Here is a 20,179-nt window from a genome sequence, read left to right on the forward strand (position 1 = left end):
TTGTACCAGAAAGTATTCTCCCTAGATCTCACCCAGAGCCAGAGCAGGACGCCTGCTCTGATACCAATTGAAATTCTGGTATCAGATATAAGATGTCGAAGGTGATGTTACGACACTAATATCTGTTAATACACAATGGAAATATAAATAGAATTGTAAAGCAAATCACACAAGCAATTGTTAACCCAGTTCGGTGCAACTCACCTATGTCTGGGGGCTACCAAGCCAGGAAGGAAATTCACTATAATAGAATTTGTTCAAAGACTATACGTACACTTCAACAAGTTACAGTCTTTCTCACCTAATCTCTACCCGTGCAACTTCTACCTAAGCACTCTTAGATATGAGAACCCACTCACTTCCCTTACAATCACACACCCGTGATTTTAAACAACAATCCTTGTGAAAAGAAAATACTTTTCAATTACAAAACTCTTGATTTTACTTCACAGTTTCAATCAAGAAGACACACTCTTGATCTTGCTTCACAGCTTTGATCAAGAAGACAAATCAATCCAATTCAATCATCAATGAATGACTTGAATGACCTACAGGCACAAACCCTAGCTCTCTCTCTAAATTTCGCTCAGTCTTGGTTGTGTATACAAACAGATTTTCTAAGCCCCTTTTTATAGAAGCAATCTGCTGGGCTTGGATATTTTGAAAACCCTAAATATATTTTCCAATCTGCTGGATGTTGGCGTTGACTGTGTCCTGTTGATCCAATCTGGCTCGGACTTCCTTCTGCTCTTTCTGAAGCTCCTCAAGGGTCTTGAGAACTAGAGGGGAAAAAGTAGAGGACTCCCCCTAAGTTAGAGCATTCTGTTCTTCAGCGGCTTTAGCTTCAGCTTCAGCAGCAGCCTTTGCTTCAGCTTCAGCAGCAGCATCAGCATCAGCTAGAGCTTTGGCTTCAGCTTCCCGTACCCTTTGAAGTTCTTCTTGTCTTGCTCTTTCTTCTTCTTTCCTTCTGGCTTCTTCCTCAGCTTCTCTGGCTAAGCGCTCCTGTAGTCTTGCCTTAGCGTCTCTGATAAAATCGTTTCTGACTTGCTCAGAGATGTGCTTCAGCTTAAAGGCCTCAGATGTCATCCAGCCAATGACTATGTTCCAGTGTGTCCTAACAGAGTCAGGATCATCACTGATGCCAGAGTTGATGGTCAGAGACTTGACCTTTTCAACTGATGCTCCTGCAAACAACATAATTGCTTCCTCTAGGGTTGGCAGGGAATGTTCTGGTTCAGATGGTTGAGGTGGAGAGTTTGGAGGGCTTAGGTTGAGAGTTGGAGGTTCAGCGGAAGTGTTTGGAGGGGTAATGTAAGAGGTATTGAGGTCAGAGGGTTGAACTTCAGATGGAGTGACAGTTGGTTGTTCTGTGGGTGGTGAGGTTACTTCAGGTTCAGGTGGAGGTTGTTGTGGTTGTTGTGAATCACGGTTTAGAGTCTGAAGTTGGGCTAGAGTGGGAGAAGCAGGGTCAGAGGATTCTGTGTCAGAAGAAATGACAAAGTAGGGAGGTGATTCTGGGGCTGAGGATGAGGAAGTGGTTTGATTCATTTCTTCAGCTTCAAATATGGGTAAGGAGGTATTGGCAAGGTTGAATTTTGGTAGTGGTTGAGATGTTCTGGTTGTTGAAGGAGGGGTTTCAGATGTGGTGTAGAAGGGTGTTGGTAGAGAAATAGACGGAGCAAGTTGCTGTACAGAGGGAGCAGGAGAGGCAGACTTACCAGAAGACTCTTGCAGAGGTGCTGGAGGTCTTGATTCAAAGGATTCCCCTAGCTTCGCTTTCTTTGCCTTCGATGTCTTCTCAGATGGACCTCTTTTAAACCTCACGAAGTCTGGAGCTGAATCTGGCAGTTCGCTCAATCTGAATTCTGAGATGTCCACTCCTTCATCCTTTAGACGTTGGAGATAGTGGAGAATTGCTTCTTTGGGTTCTTCCTTGTAGAACATACAGAGACCATTGGGAATTTTCCTCTGATCTTTTAAGGCTTCCCATGAGGTGTCCAGAGTAGGTTTAACATTGATCTTCTCCAGAATCCCCATGCTATTTAGATTCCTGGAGTTCAGAGGCCTTCCTGTTTCTATTGCCAAGTCTTCCATGAGTCTGTGTTTTACCAGATGGTCTACGAGACCATTTTCTATCAGCACATCTGAGAGGAGTCTTCCCAGAGGAATGTAAGTTCTGGGTTTCATGTTATTCCTGGTTTCCCGTACAGAATCTTTGAGGTATTTGAAGAGGAGCGCTGGGAGGCATAGCTTCAGACCTTTATGAATACAATACAAAATACATTTCTGATCTGTATTGATGTAATCTGATGAGTTTGACGCTGGGCGATGATGAATAGTTCCCAGAATGATTTTGAGCCACACCCAGAGATTTTAATGTAGTTCCTTGTTCTTTGAGGGGTTGCCTTCTGTGTTTAGTTTGAAGATTGTGGGGTTGATTTCATGAGAAATGTATTTCGCCCTGGGATTTATGTTGTAAATTCTTCTTCCTCTAGCTTTTTCCATGTTCAGCAAAGCAGCGATTGACTTTTCAGTTATCACAATTTTTTCACCAAAAACGTAGGAGACGATGAAATGATCGTCAGCATCAGCAAACCTCCAGAATTCCTTAATGAGATTTGGGTAAACTGGACCGTAGAGGCGTTGAAAGTAGTTTCCCCAACCTTGTTGATGAAGTTCTTCAGTGAGGTCTACGCCATTTCTCTTCATGTTGTTAAAATCCACCAGGGATTCACACAGCACTTCTAGTTTTTCAAAAGGTGTTGCAAGGTTAATATGAGGCTCACGGTCAAGAATGTGAGGCTCCTTGTAGACTGGTGTTGCAGTTACGCCTGTAACCATTGGAGTAGGGTTGCTGGTGCTTTTAGCTGGGTTGCTAGAATCCATTTGCTGGGAGAAGTTGAATACGGATTGCTGTTGAGTATCCATGGTGTTGATGAAGAACTGAGATGAAGATGAACTGTTTGCAAAAATGCCTTGAGAGAGAACTGGGGTTAAAAGAGTGAGTGAGAGTGAAATGTGTGCAAAGTGAGAAAGGAGTGTTTAAATACCTATCAGGGCGCATGCAAAACGACATAGAATTCAGAGTTTTAGCACATAAACCAAGTTAGCACGCTTAGAGGGAGAAATGATTATGGCTCATTAATGATGTCTAATCCCAACAGTTTGCACACTGCTCGAGGAGATCTCAAGAGTCTGTTCCTTGATTACTGCTGGACAGCTGTCTAGAAGTTCCAAGGGTAGACGCAAGTCAATCCACGTGTTTTTGCTTTATCTGATCTTCAGGAATACCAAACGAATGGTTCCTGGAGATTTCTAACTCAGATAGCTTCTTAACTAGGTAGAAGTATCGGAGTCAGAGGCAGAATCTAATTGTTTATGTCAGAGTCTCATTTTACAGCTTCAGAGGCACATTTTATTCAGGGTAGATTTGAATGTTCAGATTTTCTAAGATAAAGAGAAATCTATCTTCAGCTAAAGGCTTAGTAAAGATATCTGCCCATTGATGATCTGTATCAATGAACTTCAATGTTACTATCCCTTTCTGAACATAGTCTCTGATAAAATGATGTTTTATTTCAATGTGCTTAGATATGGAGTGTAGAATGAGATTCTTACTTAAACAAATGGCAACATTATTATCACAAAAGATAGGAATGTTACTCTCGAAGATTTGCAGATCTTCTAACTGATTCTTCATCCAGAGCATCTGAGTGGTGCACAGTAATGCTGAGATGTATTCTGCTTCTGCCGTGGATAGGGCGATAGTTGATTGCCTTTTGCTTGCCCAGGATATCAGATTGTTCCCCAAGAGCTGACAATTTCCAGATGTGCTTTTTCATTCCAATCTATCTCCTGCGTAATCTGCATCACAGTAACCAGAAAGTCTATACTCTGATGTTTTCTCATACATCAGGCCCAGGTTAGGAGTTCCTTTCAGATATTTGAGAATTCTCTTAACTGCAGTTAAGTGAGTTTCTCTAGGATCTGATTGGAATCTGGCACAGAGATAGACACTGAAGAGAATATCAGGTCGAGTAGCAATCAGATAGAGAAGAGAGCCTATCATACCACGATAGAGCTTCTGACAAACCTTTTTACTGACTTCTTCCTTTTCAAGAATGCATGTTGGATGCATGGGAGTCTTTGCAGTGTTGCATTCAGCCATGTCAAATATCTTCAGAACATCTTTTATGTATTTGCTTTGATGAACGTACGTGACTTCTGAAGTTTGGTTAATTTGAATTCCCAGAAAGAACTTTAGTTCTTGCATTAAGCTCATTTCAAATTCTGCCTGCATTAACTCAGAGAATTCTTGACACACAAAGGCGTTAGCTGAACCAAAAATGATATCATCAACGTATATCTGGCATATCATGAGATCATTGTTAAGGTTTTTACAGAAGAGTGTGGAGTCAACTTTCCCTCTGATAAAATTGTGTTCCAGAAGAAAGTTACTTAACCGTTCATACCAAGCTCTGGGAGCTTGTTTAAGTCCATATAAAGATTTTTTAAGTTTAAAAACATGTTCTGGATAATTTGGATTTTCAAAACCTGGAGGTTGGTTGACATACACTTCTTCTGATATATAACCATTAAGGAATGCGCTCTTGACATCCATTTGATATAATTTAATAGAATGGTTTATAGCGAAAGATACAAGAAGATGAATAGATTCTAACCTTGCGACTGTAGCAAAGGTTTCATTGTAGTCAATACCTTCTTGTTGACTGTAACCTTGAGCTACCAGTCGAGCTTTGTTTCTGACGACTTCTCCTTTCTCGTTCAGCTTGTTTCTGAATACCCATCTGGTTCCGATAACGTGAGTGCCTCTGGGCTTGGGAACAAGATCCCAAACATCATTCTTTGTGAATTGATCTAACTCTTCTTGCATGGCTAGAACCCAGTCGTTATCTTGAAGTGCTTCATCACAGGACGTAGGCTCGATCAGAGACACTAGTCCCAGATGAGTCTCTTCAGAGGTCTTGAAGGTAGATCTGGTTCTGACAGGTTCGTCCTTGTTGCCCAGAATCAATTCTTCAGATATGTTGAGACGACTTTTAGCTTTCTTTGGGATTAATGGAGGATTAATTTCCTCAGGGTTTTGAATGGCAGTTGCATCTGGAGCCTTGTCAGATCCTGCAAGGGTGATTTCTAGATCTGCAAAATTCTCAACTAGCTTTGACTTTTCAGGGTCAAGCTTATCGTCAAATCTGACATGAATTGATTCCTCCACAATTTTGGTTTCTGTATTGTATACTCTGTAGCCTTTAGAGCGTTCTGAGTATCCTAACATAATACCTTTCTGTGCTTTGGAATCAAACTTGTTCAGATGTTCTTTAGTGTTTAGAATAAAACAGGAGCATCCAAAAGGATGAAAATATGAAATGTTTGGTTTTCTTCCTTTACACAGTTCATAGGGAGTCTTTTCCAGAATAGGTCTTATGGAGATTCTATTCTGAATATAACACGCTGTATTTACAGCTTCGGCCCAAAAGTGCTTAGCCACATTCGTTTCATTGATCATGGTTCTGGCCATCTCTTGGAGTGTCCTATTTTCCTCTCTACAACTCCATTTTGTTGTGGAGTTCTAGGGCAGGAGAAATAATGGGATATTCCATTAGAGTCAAATAATTCCTCAAAAGATTTGTTTTCAAACTCACCACCATGATCACTTCTGACTCTGACAATTTTAGAGTCAAATTCTTTTTGCACTTTGGAGCAGAAACTGGTGAATACAGAGTGAGACTCACTCTTGTGTTTTAGGAATTTAACCCATGTCCAGCGACTGAAATCATCAACAATGACTAGTCCATACTTCTTTCCATTGACTGATGCTGTTTTCACAGGACCAAATAAATCAATGTGAAGAAGTTCCAGAGGCTTAGAGGTAGTAACAATATTTTTCTTTTTAAAAGATGTTTTTGAAAATTTTCCTTTTTGACATGCTTCACATAGAGCATCTGAAGAGAACTTCAGCTTAGGTAGGCCTCTGACTAATTCGAGTTTATTTAGCTGAGATAGTTTTCTCATGCTAATGTGGCCCAAGCATCTATGCCATACCCATTACTCTTCGTGAACAGACATCAGGCATTGCACGTTTTGTTCTTTTAAATCAGAAAGATTAATTTTATAGATATTGTTTTTCCTCTTGCCAGTGAATAGGACAGAACCATTGTTTTGATTTATGGCTTTACATGTTTTTTGATTAAAGATTACATCATAACCGTTATCACTTAATTGACTGTTTGATAACAGGTTATGCATTAATCCTTCTACATATAAAACATTAGATATAGAGGGAAGAGTATCATTACCAATAGTTCCGGAGCCTCTGATCCTTCCTTTCTGATCACCTCCGAAACCAACGTATCCAGCATCTTTAAGTTCCAGGCTTTGGAACATAGACTTTCTTCCCGTCATGTGCCGCGAGCATCCAGAGTCCAGGTACCATGACTGGTGTTTGAACTTTGCTGCATAGGATATTTGCAACATAAAAAATCTTATCTTTTGGTACCCAGAGTCTCTTGGGTCCTTTATGATTAGTTTTCCTAGAGTTTCTGATTACCTTGGGTTTTCTAGCATTATCAAATTTTTGTTCTTGTGTGTGTGTATAGTGATATGAAAAAGGGGATTTAGGTTGGTCACTAGTAGAAGTTTTATCTTCCTTAGGATCATACCCAATTCCTCTTCTATTGTTCTGACTGACTCCATAAATCATGGATGCCATAACACTCCTTCCTATCCCATTTTTCAGAAACTTTTGAAATGCCTTTTCATATTTATAAATTATCGTGTTTGAAGTTTGTGGAGCTTGAGATAACGCTTCTTCTAGTTTTGAACAATTTTTCTTTGCAGCATTTCTTTCTAAGGTTAAAATTCCGTTTTCATCTTTTAGTTTTGAAATAGTTATCTCAAGTTTATCACACTCTTCAAACTTATCTTCAAGGCAATCTTTTACAGCTTTAAATTTTTGTTTCAGTTTCTGATATGAGCTAAGAGTTTCAGACAAGCATGATTCCAAGTCAGATCTAGAGAGTTCAGAAAATACCTCTTCTGATTCAGTTTCTTCATCTAAGGTGTTATTGGATGTGGTAGCCATGAACGCTACATTAGCCTGTTCATCAGAGTCAGATTCTGATGAGTCAGACTCGCTATCATCCCAGGTAGCCATTAATCCCTTTTTGGTTATGAGGGAATTTTTCTTGAAGCTCTCTTTGCTGGAACTGTCTTTCTTTACCTTGGGACATTCATTCCTGTAGTGACCTGTTTCTTTACATTCATAACAAATAACATCTTTGTTAGTTTTACCTTTAGACGTTGATTCTGATCGATCCCCTCTGGGTCTTGGTCTCCTGAAGTTATTATTCCTCTTTTTCCAGAGTTGTTTAACTCTTCTGGTTAGGAGGGACAATTCTTCTTCATCATCAGAATCTTCCTGTTCAGAGTCATCAGCATCTTCTGTTTCGGCATGGAATGCTTTGTTTCTGTCAGATTTGCGTCTTTCAGATCTGGATTTTAATGCTACAGACTTGTTCTTCTTCTGAGGCTTATCTTCCTCTAGTTCTATCTCATGGCTTCTGAGGGAACTGACAAGCTCTTCAAGACTGATGTTGTTCAGATCCTTTGACAACTTCAGGGCAGTGACCATGGGTCTCCACTTCTTTGGCAAGCTTCTGACTATCTTTTTGACGTGGTCTGCAGTTGTGTATCCTTTGTCTAGAACTTTGAGACCTGCAATAAGAGTTTGGAATCTAGAGAACATTACCTCTATGGCTTCGTCATCCTCCATTTTGAAGGCTTCATACTTCTGGATTAGAGCCAGAGCCTTTGTTTCTTTGACCTGAGAGTTTCCTTCATGAGTCATCTTCAGGGAGTCAAGTATATCTTTAGCTGTTTCCCTGTTGGTGATTTTTTCATACTCATTATAGGATATGGCATTGAGAAGTATCGTTCTGGCTTTGTGATGATTCTTGAATTCGCGCTTCTGATCATCTGTCATCTTACTTCTGGGAACTTCAACTCCAACATTAGTTACAGGAGGTTTTTATCCATCTGTGACAATGTCCCAGAGATCAGCGTCATAGCCTAGAAAGAAACTTTCAATTCTATCTTTCTAGTAATCGAATTTCTCTCCATCAAAGACAGGAGGCTTAGCATTGTAGGTGAGAAAAACAAGAAAGGGGGGTTTGAATTGTTTTGGAAAATAAGCGCTTTTGCAAAATAAAATCACACAGGATTTTATACTGGTTCGCTTATAACACAAAGCTACTCCAGTCCACCCGGCCAAGGTGATTTCGCCTTCAACAAGGACTTAATCCACTAATCTTGAAAGATTATTACAACCAACGTCTAAGAGAAAGATCTCTTAGTCCTCTCAAGTATACAGATTGCGCAGAGTCACTTGAGGAATTAAAACAATTGAGGTAAAAACAGAAATTGTAATCTAGAGTGCTTCTAGGATAAAGCAAGTATTACAACAATTAGAGCAGATAAGAAGTTTCACGTTATGAGCAAAAGCTCGTGAAAGATTAGAGAGAGAGTAGAGTAATTCTGTGCGCTCAGGTGTGTCTCTCAATGAGATTCGCCGTTCTTTATATAGAGGTGAAAAACGACCGTTTGTAGTGATGGCAGATATTTAGTCTTGATGAGAGTTTAATGCCATAACTTCGTTGTTTCTTGCCAGAACAAGTTTGCCTCCCTGAATAACTTCTTTCCAAATATAGTTTCTTTCCATTTGAAGTTGAAGTTACCGGTACTCTTTCTGGATAAGGAAATCCATTATCAGAGTCTGCGTTACTCTGTTAATCTGAGATCTTGAGTTGTGGCTTCAGAGCTTCTGATAGTCCTGATCTTTTAGATTTTCAGTGTTGTCTTCAGATGACGTTGAGAGCTTCTGGAATTCTGATATACCGTTGCTCAGAGTCAGAACTTCTAGAGCGCGTTTCTACTTCAGATGCTTCTGATCTTCTGGTAATTTGTATCTGATTTGATTCTGTATCTGATGACGCGATCATATTCCTTTCTTCTGGTTTAGAGTCCTGCACACTTAGAAACTTTTCGTTAGAGTGCCATTTTTGGTTTCATTCTTTGTTATCATCAAAATCCTGGAATCTGTTGTGGAACTATTTTTGTTCTTACAGTCTTTGGACCTAACTCCTTTCATGATTACTTTATTTTCTTTATTAGTAATCAGACATTCAGTTTTTGTGAAGTTGACATTCAAACCTTGATCACATAGTTGACTGATGCTTATAAGATTAGATGTTAATCCCTTAACAAGTAGAACATCATCAAGGTCAGGAACCCCAGGGCAATCCAGCCCACCCATTCCCTTGATTTCACCTTTTACACCATCACCAAAGGTAACATAACTCATGGCATGAGGATGAAGTTCAGTCAACAGGTTTTTGTTCCCAGTCATATGTCTAGAGCAACCACTATCAAAATACCAATCTTCTTTGGCTGAGACTCTGAGGGAAGTGTGGGCTATTAGACTTGTGCCCTTTGTCTTAAGAGCCCATTGCTTTCTGCTGACAGTCTTGTGATGTTTGGACCTAGATTGGTGTTGAGGCTGAACAGGACCAGGATAGCCATATAGCTTATAACAGAAGGGCTTCAGGTGGCCAAATTTTCCACAGTATTGGCATTTCCATCTTTGATGGTTCCCTTTCTGCTGTTGTGACATCTGATGTGACATCTCAGGTTTGCCTTTAACATGGCTGCTCTTAGGTTTGGATTTTGATTTGCATCTTCACTCAGCCTTGAATCCAATGCCAGATTTGTTTCTAGTTATTTGCCCAGTCTAGAGAATCTTGTCTAGGGTGGCAGATCCATTGTTAAGCATTTTTACATACTTAGTCATCTCATCTAGTTTGGAATTCAAGAATACAGCCTCAGTTTCCAATTTTGAGATGGTTACTCTTTCTTCTCATTTTTTAGCTGAGCTATCACTTGCTTCTGTCTTTCAACTTGTCTGCACACTCCTGCCCTTCTGTGGCACCACTCTTTGTAGGTAGTATCCAGCTCTTCAAATGTTCTTTCATCATCAATTGACTCTTCCTCAGACCCCCATCTTCCTGTCAAAGCATTCACATGATATGTAGCTTCTTCAGTTTCACTTCCATCAGACCAAGAGGCTACAAGGCTCCTCTTTTGTTTCTTGAGGTAGGTCCCACATTCAAATTTAATATGACCATATCCATTACACTCATAGCACTGAACTTCTTTGGGCTTTTCTTCAGACTTTGTGTTCTTACCAAAGCTGTTGGATTTATTGATGTCAGATGTGATGTGTTTGACATTGCCCTTAGCTCTGACATCTACCCTTTTCATTAGTCTGTTGAACTGTCTTCCCAACATTGCTATCTCATTTGCCAGGTCTCCATCAATGTCGTGACCACCTTCCTCATCTTCCTCTTCGGTGTTTGACATAAATGCTATGCTCTTGGCCTTCTTTTCAGCTCCATCACATATTCCCATCTCAAATGTTTGGAGGGATCCAATTAGCTCATCCACTCTCATATTTGAGATGTCTTGAGATTCTTCTATGGCTGTGACTTTCATAGCAAATCTCTTGGGGAGTGATCTTAGTATTTTTCTTACCAGCTTTTCATCTGACATCTTCTCGCCCAAAGCTCCAGAGGCATTGGCAATTTCAAGAATGCTCATGTAAAATTCATGAATATTTTCATCTTCTTTCATTCTTAAGTTTTCAAACTTGGAGGTGAGCAGCTGAAGTCTAGACATCTTTACCCTAGATGTGCCTTCATGAGTGGTCTTGAGAATGTGCCAAGCCTCTTTGGCTACTTCACAGTTATTTATCAGCCTGAAAATATTCTTGTCCACTCCATTGAACATGGCATTCAAAGCTTTAGAATTTCCAAGGGCTAGGTCATCCTCCTCCTTGGACCATTGTTCTTCAGGCTTTTTCTCAGCAGAGACTTCTCCTTCTTTAGTAACTACAAGATGCACCCAGCCTATCAAGACAACTTTCCAAGCTTTGTTATCAAGGGATTTTAAAAAAGCTACCATTCTTGGTTTCCAATAGTCATAGTTAGAACCATCCAAAATTGGTGGCCTATGAACAGATCCTCCATCCCTCTCCATTGTACCAGAAAGTATTCTCCCTAGATCTCACCCAGAGCCAGAGCAGGACGCCTGCTCTGATACCAATTGAAATTCTGGTATCAGATATAAGATGTCGAAGGTGATGTTACGACACTAATATCTGTTAATACACAATGGAAATATAAATAGAATTGTAAAGCAAATCACACAAGCAATTGTTAACCCAGTTCGGTGCAACTCACCTATGTCTGGGGGCTACCAAGCCAGGAAGGAAATTCACTATAATAGAATTTGTTCAAAGACTATACGTACACTTCAACAAGTTACAGTCTTTCTCACCTAATCTCTACCCGTGCAACTTCTACCTAAGCACTCTTAGATATGAGAACCCACTCACTTCCCTTACAATCACACACCCGTGATTTTAAACAACAATCCTTGTGAAAAAAAAATACTTTTCAATTACAAAACTCTTGATTTTACTTCACAGTTTCAATCAAGAAGACACACTCTTGATCTTGCTTCACAACTTTGATCATAAAGACAAATCAATCCAATTCAATCATCAATGAATGACTTGAATGACCTACAGACACAAACCCTAGCTCTCTCTCTAAATTTCGCTCAGTCTTGGTTGTGTATACAAACAGATTTTCTAAGCCCCTTTTTATAGAAGCAATCTGCTGGGCTTGGATATTTTGAAAACCCTAAATATATTTTCCAATCAAATCTTTTTATAACAGCTGTATAGATCTCCTTGGAAAATAATCAAATCTGGTTGAAATCCCTGATTGAATGCGCCAGCTAGCCATATCTTCAATCAACCAATGATTGCCAATACTTGTGCAATCACAAAACACCAGACATTCATACTGAATGTTCTGTGTACAGGATGTCATGACATCGGGTCTGACATCCTAGAAAAATCCTGCATAATCCAATTTCCTTTTATAGCAGGTACAACCATATCAGATACCATGACATTATGTATGTCATCTGAAAGAATCCTGCATGAACATGTCTTCCATATAAGCTCCAGCAGGTACAACCAATATCAGAAGCCTTGTCATTGTATGTGGCATTCTGAAACAATCCTGCTTGCACATGTTCTTTAACTCCAGCAGGTACATAGGATATCTCATGTTAAGACATCACACATGACATCTTGTGAACACTCTTTGTTTTACCAAAATTGCTGCCAACACTTAGAACCAACATGATTTTCATCTCGGGGTACATGATACAACTTTACTGTCTTGAAGAAAGTCAGGATCCTTCTGGTGTAATCTCTATAAGGAATCAAATGCGGCTGATGAGTATTCCAGTCTCCATTGACTTGGTTAATCACTGGAGCAGAATCTCCATAAATGTCCATAGTTTAGATCCTTAGATCGATGGCTTCCTCAATCCCCATGATACAGGCCTCGTACTCAGCTTCGTTGTTGGTTACTTCAAAAGTCAATTTGGCGGAAAAATATATGTGTGCACCTTTAGGATTAATGATTACTGCCCCAACACCATTTCCATTCACATTTACCGCCCCATCAAACATCAGTGTCCACTTGTCATCGGGATCCGGCCCTTCCTCGACAAGAGGCTCTTCACAATCTTTCATTTTTAAGTACATGATATCTTCATCGGGGAATTCAAACATCATCGACTGATAGTCATCAATTGGTTGCTCAGCAAGGTAATCAGACAAAATACTACCCTTGATGGCCTTTTGCGACGTGTACTGGATATCATACTCTGCCAAAATCATCTGCCAACGAGCCACTCGTCCGGTAAGAGCCGACTTTTCAAAGATATACTTTACTGGGTCCATCTTAGAAATCAACAAGGTAGTATGATTCAACATATACTATCTTAGTCGGCGAGCAGCCCATGCCAAAGCGCAACAAGTTTTCTCGAGCAGCGAATATCTTGTTTCACAATCGGTAAACGTTTTGCTAAGGTAGTATATTGCATGCTCTTTTCGACTAGACTCGTCATGCTGTCCCAATACACACCCCATCAAATTCTCTGTTACTGAAAGGTACATTATCAGAGGCCTCCCAGGAACTGGAGGTATAAGAATTGGAGGTTTCTGCAAATATTCTTTTATCTTATCAAAAGCTTTTTGACAATCATTGTTCCACCTGATTGCTTGATCTTTTCTTAGCTATTTAAATATCGGTTCGCACGTAGCTGTTAGGTGAGATATGAACCGTGCAATGTAGTTCAGCCTCCCTAAAAACCCACGAACCTGCTTCTCCGTTCTTGGTTCAGTCATTTCTTGAATAGCTTTTACTTTCGCTGGATCAACCTCAATCCCTTTCTCACTGACAATGAAACCTAACAGCTTTCCAGATCTCACTCCAAATGTACACTTGTTTGGATTCAGCCTCAGTTTGAACTTTCTCAATCTTTCGAACAACTTTTGCAAGTTTACCAAGTGCTCCTCTTCTGTCTGAGACTTCGCAATCATATCATCCACGTACACTTCAATTTCTTTGTGCATCATGTCATGAAAGAGAGTCGTCATAGCTCTTTGGTAGGTAGCACCGACGTTCTTCAACCCAAATGGCATTACCTTATAACAGAACGTGCCTCAAGGTGTAATGAATGTCGTCTTCTCCATGTCTTCTGGCGCCATCTTGATCTGATTATAGCCAGAAAATCCATCCATGAAAGAGAAAACCGAGGACTGAGCAGTGTTATCGACCAATACATCAATGTGAGGTAATGGGAAGTCATCTTTCGGACTGGCTCTGTTTAAATCTCGGTAATCGACACACATCCTGACTTTACCATCCTTCTTCGGCACGGGTACGATGTTGGCCACCCAAGGGGGATAAATGGTAACTGCTAGAAAACCTGCATCCAACTGTTTCTGAACCTCCTCTTTGATCTTGACAGCCATATCAGGACTAGTTCTGCGAAGCTTCTGCTTTACCGAAGGACAATCTTCTCTGAGAGGTAGCCTGTGCACCACAATATCTGTATCCAAACCAGACATATCTTGATACGACCATGCGAATACATCCACATATTCTTGCAGCATTTCAATCAGCCCTCTCTTGACCTTTTCCTCTAAAGCAACCCCTATCTTGACCTTTTTCTTTGCATCCTCAGTACCAAGGTTAATGACTTCCAACTCTTTCTGATGAGGTTGAATGACCCTTTCCTCCTGTTTCAATAGTCTGGCCAATTCTTTGGGGAGTTCACAATCTTCTTCACTCTCCTCTTCGGCTTGGTAAATGGGATTATCAAAGTCATACTGAGCCATAACAGAACTATTTTTAATGGAATCCGCAAGATCAATTCTGCACGAACGATGTTTTCATGCTTATTTTAGAAAAGAGTTCAAGGAAGTCACAAAAAACATTGCCATTTTTATTGTTTTGAAAACGAAAAAAACAGAAAGATAGTGAGCACAAATTTGATTGTAAAACGTCCTTTATTGATGATAATCATTGAAAATTCAAAACATGATGTGGCCCTACAATGAACCACTACGCCCTGGGCAGAGCGTAGGGCTTTTATGCAAAATGAAAAACAGAAGAAAATTACTCTGTCTGAAGAGTAACTTGGACTATTTCTTCAGCAGTCCAGTTGTTGATCTTCTCCCCTGGAGCACACGGGCGCACCCAATTATCCATATCACAATCACTGTCACCATCTTCATTATCTGTTGCAAAGACATCCCCGTGATTCATCAATCCAACACTAGTGAACAGACTTCTGAATAAACCTATAATGATGCAAGAATGATATGTGTATGATGCGTATGCTATGGTTTATCATGAATAAACCTGAAAAACGATATGCATATGCGGGTTAACTTTTTTTCTTTTTTATGCATTATTTTTTTTTTGAAAATGAACATGCTATGATGCAAAATGATGTGATGCAATGCAGTGACATGGGAATCAGGATCGCTGTATTTGCTTGAACATCTGTCAGGTTGCACTGTCTGAAGAGAAACCCACTAAGGAATATAATACGAGATCAAAGCTCTGCTCCAGAAAACCGGGTTGGTTGAAGGTTAAGGTTTCCTGAATTTAGCCCGCCCCTCACTGGTAGGTTCTAAGAACAGAAGTTCGTCAACTTCGGCCCTTCAGTCGAAAATAATACGTTTACCACTGAAGGTTTGACATTATTATGGGATAAAAGACCTCCACCGACTCCCCTCAACAGGACATCCTAATAGCAAGTTCCCAGCCTCGGGATCCTCGAATTGAGCAGCGAGAATGCGCCCACCAGAGCTAACATAAACGCGTCTTAGAGGAGAGGCCTCGACTGAATTCTCGGGAAATGGTCACCAGAGTCGACGATTTCTAAAGGAACATCTGTCGTTATGGAACACCCATAGGACAAAATATATCCAAAAGAAACCTCGTCTGGAATGTGGGTCTTCATGAACGACTTAACGTAGCAACATGCCACGCAAGCCTCATGACTATCCACTCTAAAACCTGTGTGTACGCTCAAGCCTGGGTAGTGGGCTTATCTCTCATAAAACATCCCACCCCAACAAACAAACAACCCAACAGAACCCACAGATACAGCAAACATATGTACATGAATGCAATAAGGTAAAGCAGGTAAATAAATAACTGTACAAAAGAATAAACACCCAACAAACAAGAAAACTACAAAAGCTAGGAGGGACTTGCTTAGGGAAACCGAGTCCCCAGCAGAGTCGACAGCTGTCGCAACCTAAAAAAGGAACGCGAAAAAAGAAAAGAAATGACAGAAGAGTCGCCACCGTGCGTTATTTATCCCAAAGGAGGGAAAGGAAACGCTCGAAGTAAACCTGAAAAAAGGAAAGGAAAAGACAAGGTCTCGCAACCAAATCTTGGGTTCGGGAGTCGACTATGCGAAGGGAAGGTATTAGCACCCCTACGCATCCGTAGTACTCTACGGGATCCACTCTTGTTGTTCTTGTCTAAAGGGTGTGGGTTTATCTAGTGTACTATTTACTAAAATAGGGGTCAAAAGAAAATGACTCGCACAGATGTCACATCCACTGCATACATATCTCATCTGAACATGAGAATCAGAGTCTTCGTAGCTCGGCTACCTAGGGGTTAAAGAGGAGTGTGTTTTTTAGATGAACGACGTTACTACGCAATCTACCGGATGCTCGACCTTTGGAGACTTACTCGCCTGTAGTAGAAGGAGTTAACGTGTTCTTAGGAAAAGAAAAATCAATTAATTTGTTTGTGTTTTAGGAATGCTCATGCAAAAAGGAAGTCCTAGACGAAGGAACCGTGCTACCTTAATTGCCATGCAAACGAGAGACTATACGAAGCCTAGCAATTCTATGGGGAGACGATCACACCATGTCATACCCCAAAATTTGCCCGTTAATATTACAAGGCGTTTTTCAAGGCACTCTGACTTATTTTTCAAGACATTGATCTTAAGGGAACAAAGACCCAGCATACAGGTGGCCAAATCCAGAAAATAGCCTAAACTGGCTTGCTCGCTAGGCGAGCAAATCCTTCGCCTAGCGAAGCTTGCGAATACCAGAATTTTTGGGCTTCATTCTGAGCTCATTAGGTCACAAAAAGCATTATAAATACCAGCACTTCAGTCAGAAAAAAAAACGAAAGGAGAGAGATAGAAAGAAGGCATAGCAAACCCTGGAGGCTAACCCAGAGAATTCAGAGCAATCCTAAAGGAAACCCTGAAGGAAACTCATTTGCACAAAGGTTACCTCCGCCCAACTCAATCCGGCATCAACCCTAAGAGCGACCTGCCAACTTAAGGTTGCAATTCAATTGCAAACAGGTTTGTATTATTATTACCGCCTTATGTTCCTAATTCACATGTGATATCATAATTGAATTCATAAATATATTTGAGGTTTTGCATATGGACTTAAGTATGCCTGGATATCTTGAACGTTTAACCATGAAATTTTCTGTAATGGATGCCGTAGGGTTTGGAGCTCGCTGAAACCGTACTGTCCCTGAATTCAAAACCCGTAGCCGTTCGCTAGCACATCCCTAAGCGAACATGTAGCGAGTACTCGCTAAGCCTTCGCTAGGCAAGGCAGCGGCGAACATGACAGTCGCTGTTTTTCGTTCTGTTCTGATCTTTGCTCATCTGACATGTTTTATTATCACTATGCATTGTTTATCTGACACTATTACTGTTGTGATTCCTTTTGTTTGGTGCAATTCTCGATTGCACCCTGATTTGGTATTCTGACCTGTTTGCTGAATTTTGTAAGGGTTCACATACTCCCGGAAAAGGTAGCTTGCCAGGTATTCCACTTTATTTGTGGGATACCCTCGTGGAGATTCATCCTAATTGCTTAATCGATTTTAATGTGGAGATTCATCCTAATTACTTAATTGATTTTAATGTGGAGATTCATCCTAATTACCTAATTGATTATAAAATATTGCCTTTGAATATGTGATCTTGGACCTCTCTTTGTTGCCTTACTGTATTACGGTATTACGGTATTATGGTCATGACCCGCGAATGTGAGGATACACTTAGAAAAGACCCTTCGATTAAATCATCATGTCCCTATAAGGTAAATCATAGTCCCTCGGATGTTGCCTGCGAATATATGATTTTGTCCCTCGATGACCCTCCGTTGTAGCCTACGGTTTAAATGATGATTGTCCCTTCGAATGCCAAGGTATCCTTACAAATGTTGCCTTCAATGACCAATCGATGACCCTACGATGTCCCTTAAATCCAACAGGATAAGACTACTTACTTCTCAATAGTAAGGACAGTTTTACCCTCATAAGGATAGGAAATGCCCATAAAGACTTTGGGTAGGTATAACTCTTAAATGCTGAATCACAATTTAAAAATACTTTTCACGCTTCATATTTTGCAAAACATCTATTAGAAAATCACCACTTGGTATACATTCGTACTAGAATCATTACCCAGTTATATTTTTCTAAACAACTTTCAAAATTAAACGAGATAAATACTTTGTATACATTCGTACAAGAATCATTACAAAGTTAAACTCTCTTTTCAAAACATTTTCTAAGCAGTTCACAAACACTTTTCAGACAAGAAAAACATAAGTGATCAAGCATTTAAGAGCCCATGGATAACCATGGATACAAAGGGTGCTAACACCTTCCCTTTGTATAATGTACCTCCCGAACCCAAAATCTAATCAAGGTCTTTCCTGTTCTTTTCCGCCTTTCCTTATGGGATAAAAGAAAAGTCGGTGGCGACTCTTGCTAATCGCGACATTTGCTTTCCAAAGCAAAAACACACAAAGTCAGTTCACCGTATGACAGAACTGGCGACTCTGCTGGGGAGTCAGAGAGAGGTTACCTTAAAAAAAATCACTTATTTGAATTGTCTGATTTACTTTTAAGGGATTGCTTGGGTATTTTATGCTTGAGTGAAAGATCCTACACCCGGATCTAGTGTACCTTAGGTAAGTAGCAATAGATCATCGTGACTATCCGGCGTATACTGGAATGGTTAAAATGATGGCTACGGTTAATGTGACACTTTGGATGTCCTGGTGTTCCTCATGTTTACTTGAGGAGAAATTTGGCGTCTGCGCGGTGTCATCAAAGCATTAACTAGACCTTTAGAACCCTAATTGACTCATCTTGGCCATTAGAAAGTAGTGAGATAACTGACTTCGGTTCCGACTGGGGTTGGTTGAGACTCGATACTACACTCTTTGAGATTGGACTTTAGGGAAGCTTTGGTCAACCACTTGGTGTTGCGCTCAGGTGGACTTAAAGGAAGGTCAATGATTGGAGATCCTTTTAGAACCCGGTTACTATTCTAGGACAGGTTGAACCAACCAAACTTCAGTGGGGAGGGTACTTACCTATGGAACTCATGCAAGCCTTAAAACCTAGGAATGATTGTTGCGTGACTTGCTTGTGTTTGTTACTTACATAACATCATAACATCATAACATCATAACATCATAACATCATGGCATTGTACTAACCATTTCAAGGATTTAGGGATTTAACTTTGCTCTGTTACAGGGCTATGGCTTCTAGGAAGACCATCCGGATCAATTTCGTAGCGACCTCTCCTCAACTCAAGGATTTAGTGTCAGAACTTCCTGATCAGGCTCAGTTCATCAAGAAACATGGTTCTCTCCTTAATTTAGTTACCACCGGTTTCAAGGAAGATATGATGAGAGTTCTATTCCAGTTCTTCGACCCTAAACATCATTGCTTCACCTTCCCGGATTATCAGTTGGTGCCCACGTTAGAAGAATTCTCCAGGATGCTTGGGATACCTATCCTTGATCAAACACCTTTCAGTGGTTTAGAAAAGATTCCGAAGTCTGAAGAAGTTGCCGCGGCTTTACACATGACAAAGTCCGACATTGAAGCTAATTGGGTAACAAGAAGTGGAACTAAGGGTTTACTTGCCAAATTTCTGATAAATAAGGCCCGAGAATTATTAAAAGTTATGGATGTCCATGCTTTCGAAGATGTCCTAGCATTACTAATCTATGGTTTGGTGTTATTCCCTAATCCAGACCAATTCATAGACATGAATGCTATTAAGATATTTCTCACTCATAACCCTGTGCCTACCTTGCTTGGAGACATTTTGCATTCCCTTCACACCCGTACTATGAAGAGGCAAGGGACTCTCATGTGCTGTGTACCTTTGTTGTCTAGGTGGTTTATTTCGCACCTTCCTCAATCAATCTTGAAGAACGAGCAGAGCTTGAAATGGTCTCAAAGGATGATGTCGCTCTCCCATTCAGACATCCGTTGGTGTCCTCATCTCAAAGAAAATGTTATCATCATTGACCGTTGTGGAGAGTTCCCTAACGTACCACTCCTAGGAATAAGAGGAGGTATTACTTATAACCCGGCCTTAGCCCTACGTCAATTCGGTTGTGCTCGAAGAGATGGTCCACATGAAATAATTATCCAAGGCACTGTGTTTGACTATGACAACGATTCTCAAGGTCTCCGTCAAAGGTTTGTACGAGCTTGGGGCATGGTGAAAAGAAGTACTTTAGGACAGAAAAACTCTATTCCTATGGAACCTTATCTCAGATGGGTACGCGCAAGAGCTCGTGAACTTGTCATGCCATATCTTGCAGTCGGACCATTGATTGTTGAACCAGGAGTTGAAGGAG

This window comes from Lathyrus oleraceus, chromosome 1 (genome assembly GCF_024323335.1).
Source record: "Lathyrus oleraceus cultivar Zhongwan6 chromosome 1, CAAS_Psat_ZW6_1.0, whole genome shotgun sequence".
Lineage (NCBI taxonomy): Eukaryota > Viridiplantae > Streptophyta > Magnoliopsida > Fabales > Fabaceae > Lathyrus > Lathyrus oleraceus.